Source organism: Pavona decussata, unplaced genomic scaffold, assembly GCF_977016875.1.
Source record: "Pavona decussata unplaced genomic scaffold, jaPavDecu1.1 SCAFFOLD_14, whole genome shotgun sequence".
NCBI lineage: Eukaryota > Metazoa > Cnidaria > Anthozoa > Scleractinia > Agariciidae > Pavona > Pavona decussata.
In genome coordinates, this window is record NW_028145437.1 from 1,668,671 (window position 1) to 1,675,265 (window position 6,595).

Consider the following 6,595-nt stretch of genomic DNA (forward strand, 5'->3'; position numbering starts at 1 on the left):
ATCCACCTTCTCATGCTAGTGATATATTTTCCCTTGGGGTCATCCTCAAGAAAGTGAATGCCAAGTTGCCTTTTGTTGCAGTACCTGAAGAGATTATTGCATCATGTTGCCATGAGAACCCTGCATTAAGAATTCAAGACGCATTGTTGCTAAACAAGCCTAATCAATGCTTGAAATGTTAGAATAATGGTGTTTCTGTTTTTAACAGAAGTATTTTCAGCTCATTACTTTCAAACATTTATCCTGACATGTAAATTTAAAAAGTTAGTTTACAATCGTTATAACAATGATCACAACAAATTTTCTTGTGAAAATTACAGGAGACATGTACGCTTAACGGAGGTTTTATATCAACTTATTTATAATATGCGAATTTGTATCATTTGTAAATTAATCAGCTTTTCATAACAGTGGTTTAACCTTGTCTAGTTAAAGTTGGACATTTATTGAGACCACCTTTTTTTTAAGCTAGCGCTCTTATTGTAAATGCGTCTCGCTATGAACAATACAACCAGTGACATTATGTGATGGCCAAATGAATAATGACCACCAATCATGGTATGTGGTTGTTTTTCCCAAACAGCAGAGCTGTTCTTGCTCTTGAAATTTGTGGTCGAACCTTCAATATTGTCTACATTACCGGTATATCTTCATTTCACCCACTGATCAGTCAAACTCTTGCCCACTGAAATTATACCAGGAAATTATCAGTTTAAAATCTAATAAAAGCGCCGGCAACTCTAAGTAACGAACAAAACTTCTGAAACTAATCTGAATGGCTGGAAAGGTAATTCATGTATGACTACTTTCACTAGTGTAAATTAGTCTGATTAGTCTGATAGAAAGTGAAAGTGAAAGACACAATAGAATTACTTCTTGTCAATGACCAACAGTTATTCATTAATTGATTTGCAATAAGCACATGTATTTATTATATGGTTGTTTCCATGAGTGGACAAGATGATGCAAACCTGGTGGGATTTCCATATACCTAGGGGTTAAAAATGCGGTTTTGGTACCTCTTAGGGTGATCAGCCTCAAATGGTCCTCAGCGGGAGCTTTTACAATACCTTTTAGGGTATTGAGCTGAAAAATGACAATGCTTTCAAAAACATTTTGAGCAGGAAGGGATACAAAGAAATCGCCTTTATCGTTATTAAAAATCATGAACGTGACAGTTAATGTGTTATTTTGGTATTGGTACCTCTTAGGGGTGAGTAAAATTTGGTACCACACCCACAAAACAGGATCTTGGTACCTCTTGGGGTTCTTGTCAAAATTTCCGACGAGCACCCCCATCCCTTTTATATTGGAGTCCCCCCAGGGATGCTAATCCTGCACCGTGATTGGCTACCCTCGCAAGTAATATGGCTCTTCTTTGTTTGTACAGTAAAGCCGTATATTAAATCATTTATTGACCAAGGCCTTGTTTTTTTTTTTCGTTTTTATCAGGATAGACTTCAACTCCATCCGGGTCCGTAAAAACTTGGTCATTATCCAGCCATCTGTACCTCACACTTACCCAATAACACACATGTCTCAGTAACTACCATAAAGGCCTCATCTAAAACATCTAATAACCGCCCCCCGCCCCCTCCCCCCTCATTGATGTCTTAAATTAATTACGACAGGTCGCTGGGTTAATTATTAGAGCTTTTATATGATATAAAAACAACTTACTCTAATACGTTCCCTGTATTCCAGTTGCAGCTATATAAACCAGAACAGAAAAATCCTCTACAACTACACCTTCCAAGACTTCACCATGCCAAAGAGAAAACAAAACAAGAATGATTCCAAAGAAGGCATGGATAGAGTCAAACGCGGCCACTGCCACACATTCTTATCTAAAAGGCAGTATCATGAGCACAAACGTCAATTTTGCGACACCAGGACTGGAAAGTGGAAGACTGTGGAAGATATAGCCAGACTTACTACATATATCCATGGATTAAGCTCCAGTGAAGGTGTGTAGTGATTCAGTTTATATCTTTTGTGGAAATTTGTTTCCTAATTGGTTTAAGGGTTTGTACACGCACTGTTAATAGTGATTCAAAACAAAACAAAATTCACAGAAGTTCATGAACTGATGTAAGCGTTTTGCTCCTGTTACAAAATTACGGTAATGTGAAAGTTACATCCAAACACCTCAGAGTACAATGCCAATTTGCCAATTTTGTTTCCCTTCCATTCAAGTTTACTCATGCAATAAGTGCTTACGAATTCATGGCTATATGGGTTATGCGCCAAATGTGAGGTCGTGGATCAGCCTCACTTAAACCACCTCCGAATCAGTACTAAAAGCCTTGCTTTATATAGACCCCACCAAAACCATTAAGATGCCATGAATCCCCTCGTAATCTACTTTGTATCGATTAATTATCACAAGTCTTGCTCATAAAATAATGGCTTCTATACACGCATTTTGTTTTATAAGAACCAGTAACTTTCGGCTGAGACTGGGTTGTTCTTAATTTTTTTGGCGATTTCAGCCTCAGATTGTTCTTAAATTGTGATGTAAAGGAATAAATGGTTGTTTCCCTTAAACCCAAACGTTTTTCGCCACAGATGAATCTGTTTGTGCTCCACAAATGCAATCTGAGGAGTTCCTGTCAGACGATGAAAATGGTGGTAAGATTAATTCTGATAAGTATTTGCAGTTCAGTTTCTACTTGTGCAGTTTTTACTATTCATATGTACACTTCTTCAATTTTTCTATTTAGAGTAATAAATGTCAGTTATTATTTGTGTACATGCATTTGGGTTGGTTGACTGAATAAGACGTTCAGTAACCAGCAGATAAGGCAAATCCTCCTTCAGTAAATAAGAATAATGAACAACTTGTGCCATAGGCTACTGACCATTAGCAATTATTGGATGAGGTTGAGCATGATAGTGAGAATTATTAAGGCCGAGGTTTGTGTGTGTGGCAGTACTGCCATTTGACAAGTGATAATGCCTTACTTATGCTGTTGAGATTCATAAAAGCCTGCTGGACATGTATTGGAGGTGCTATACATAATGGAGCAGGAGCAGAGTTCGTCATCTCCCTAGCTGTGTCTGTGCCATCAATGATGTACTCTTTACGTACGTTTTAAGGAATTGATAGGGATAACTTTGAAAGATACGTGTGTGTCCGAAGTGTACAAAATTGTGTCGACCAGAAAATTGTCTATGAAGAGTTGGAAATCAAGTTTAGCCAATTTTGTGCGATAACATTTTATTTCCAAGGTCTAGGAGAAGAAAGACCTGTGGTAGCAAACTTGTTAAGAAAGTTATTTTGAAGAATGGAACGCCCAAGTATTATCCTCTTAAAGTGCACTGCTACAAAAGTGTGATTGATGTACTCGAGACATTTTTGAAGCGTCCTAATTTTGAAGAATCGTGTGAACATTGGCGTCATCGTCAAATTGATGAACAATTATACGGGGACGTCTATGATGGTAAAGTATGGAAATCTTTTCCTCGGTGGAACAAGAGAGACTTTCTTTCATTACAACGAAGTTATGGCTTAATGATAAACGTGGACTGGTTCCAACCTTTCAAACGTCGCAAGGACGTATCTGTTGGAGTGCTGTACATGGTTATCATGAATCTTCCTCACTCAGATTGGTTTAAGCGGGAAAATGTAATCATTGTTGGAGTCATTCCTGCACCTTCTAAAGAGCCATCATCACTAAACTCCTTCCTTGATCCGCTGGTAGATGAACTTAATGCATCATGGCATGGTCTTAAAGTTAAGACTAAAAAAGCGCCCATACAAGGAGCTGAGATACGTGCTGCACTTATTTGTTGTGCAGCAGACATCCCCGAAGCACATAAACTATGCGGATTTGAAGGACATAACGCTTATCGTGGTTGTTCGCATTGTAACAAATTTTTTCCCGGTGGTTTCGGAGAAAAAAGAGACTACAGTGGGTTTGACAGGAGCACATGGCCAAAAAGAACGGACAGTTCTCACCGTCAAAATGCAAGGAAGATTGACAGGTGTCGAACCAAAATGCAAAGAAAGAAGATGGAGTCGGAGCTTGGTTCACGACATAACAGCTTACTGAAACTGCCGTATTATGGAAGTATCACGATGTGCGTGATTGACCTAATGCACAACTATTTCTAGGAACTGCAAAGAAAATGTTTAAAATTTGGTGCGAGAATGATATTTTGACCAAGCAAAACGTACAAGTGGAGGAACGTATTCATAAAGTAGATGCTCCATCAGACTTAGGACGGCTTCCAGGAAAAATAAGCTCTAACTATGGAGGGTTTACGGCATCTCACTGGAAAAACTGGGTTCTGTATTACTCTCTGTATGCTCTGGAAGGAGTTTTGAGTAATGAGCATATATGTTGCTGGCAAAATTTTGTGTTGGCATGCCGTCACCTCTGCAAGCCATGCATCACCAAAACAGATCTGCTCATTGCCGACCAAAAACTTCTTGACTTCTGTAAGAAGGTAGAATCTCTCTACGACAAGTCTGCAGTCACTCCTAACATGCACCTTTACCTTCACACAGGCGAATGCATTGAGAACTATGGCAGCGTCTATGGTTTTTGGCTCTTTAAGTTTTGAGCGGTACAATGGACTGTTAGGAAGTTTTCACACAAACAACCGTGACATCAAAGTAAGGTTAATGAGAAAATTCCTAACCATGAGTGCTCCTGATGATATGAAATATTCAATGCCCTCTGACTTTCAAGACACCTTCGAACCTTTGTGCAACATCGTGCGTCAAACCAACCAACCAAGTGAAGTTATTGTTGAAACATTGCAGTCTTTGTTGTGGACTAAAGCTATGAGTGAGCCTTTCGTTCCAAATTGCAGTGTTTGGGCCGATCTCAGCACGATCGAACTACCTAGTTGGTATCGCCTCTGCAGTTTCGATAGCGCGGAGATATCTGAACTTCACTTACAAGAAGTATCCATCTCTGTGCATCGGAGAGGAGAGACTCAGCTCGGGAATGGAAAGTCATCTGTACAAGCATGCTAGGGTTATGACTTCATGGGTTGGTGATGAAGGAGAAATTGCATTATTGGAAAACAAATCAGGGCGTGTTAAATTTTATTTCGAACATTCATTTGAGTTGGATGGAAAACACTACCGACATTGTTTCGCATGTGTGGAGTGGTTTAAAGAATACTGCAATGAAACGCCATTTCGAAACCCGCTGTCTGTTTGTTATGCTAACGTTTTTAAGCTTCCTCGTGCCGCTACATTTATCTTTGTGCAAAGAATTCAGTCTCGTTTTATAGCTGTAAAAGAGAAGCATCGGAACAGTGACATTCTACTAATTTTTATTATCTGTCCTGTTATCCAGAGGATCTTCCTTTAAAGTGATGACAATGATGACGATGTGTGACGTGGTGCTAATTTTTGTGTTCATGTTTAATTGGAGACATTAAACGACATGATTCAGGATCATGACAAACATTAGTGGTGCGGAAATTAACACTGCCCTTAATTAAGGTCGCAAAAAAGTAACGCTTAATTTCGTGCAAATTTCATGAAGCATTAATTTCCTATAATTGGCTACACTCTTTTTGTTTTATAAGAATGCTGTTTATAAGAATATTGAGCCTGAGATTTGTCCAAAAATTTCAGAAAATGTATGGGCTGAAATAAGAATATCCCTAGGCTCAACCAAATTCACATATTCTTATATATATAAAAAAAGAGTGTGCACCTGTAGAGTGTGCACCTGTTTCAAGTTAAAATGTATGGGCTGAAATAAGAATATCCCTAGGCTCAACCAAATTCACATATTCTTATATATATAAAAAAAGAGTGTGCACTTGTATGTTGTTTGCAACGCTTCATCTTGAATTATACGTTGTAACAAATTGTTAAAGCCGATTATTTCAGAGATTCTGAGGTTTAGGATTTTTTGGCCTACATACCTGTGTGTTGTCGAGAATAAATAGTTTCACTGACCTGTTAGTTGACTTAATTTAATTAGTTGTTTCTGAAAGAAATCTAAGGAAATGAGAAGCAAATATAAAGTCTATCTGCAGTTTTGATTTACTTCGGTAGGACATACTGAACCAAAGTATTAATCCACTAAGCAAAAATGTAACTCCTCTCTGAATAACTGATGGTCTGTGACTTTTTTTTCTGCACATGTAATATTTGAATAATTATACGGAGCACAAAATATTTCAAAACGTCTTGAGCCACCGGTATTTTTTGGTTGTTGTCAACAATGTTCTTTTGGCCTCCTCCGTTTTGCATGGCGAGTACACATGTACCAGCATAAAATTAGCCTCTAACAGAGACATTGTTTTGGCTCGTCACGCAATCCCTCCTCGTGAGAATGCGTAACAAGCCCAAAGAAAGCCTGCGTGACAGGCCAGCATAAAATGTGCGCGATTAATGTCTAGCCAATATAAAAAATTTTTCCATAAGTAAATGCAATGGAAACGTCCTTGTGCATTTCAGTCAAGAGAAAAATTTCTCCATAATAAGTTTCCGCTGCATCCGCATCGCGGAAACGCAATGGAGACATCCTTGTACATTTCAGCCAACGGAAATGTGGCAGAAACCCGAAACATCTACAGCATTTTTCTCTTACAAGTTGCCGGTCACATCGGTCTTGCCGAA

At 38.6% G+C, this 6,595-nt stretch overlaps 1 pseudogene; it reads left to right on the forward strand.

The window, feature by feature from the left end:
* The first annotated feature begins 1,765 nt into the window (after positions 1 to 1,765).
* LOC146487685 (uncharacterized) lies at positions 1,766 to 5,330 on the forward strand (annotated as a pseudogene).
* The last annotated feature ends 1,265 nt before the right edge of the window (positions 5,331 to 6,595 follow it).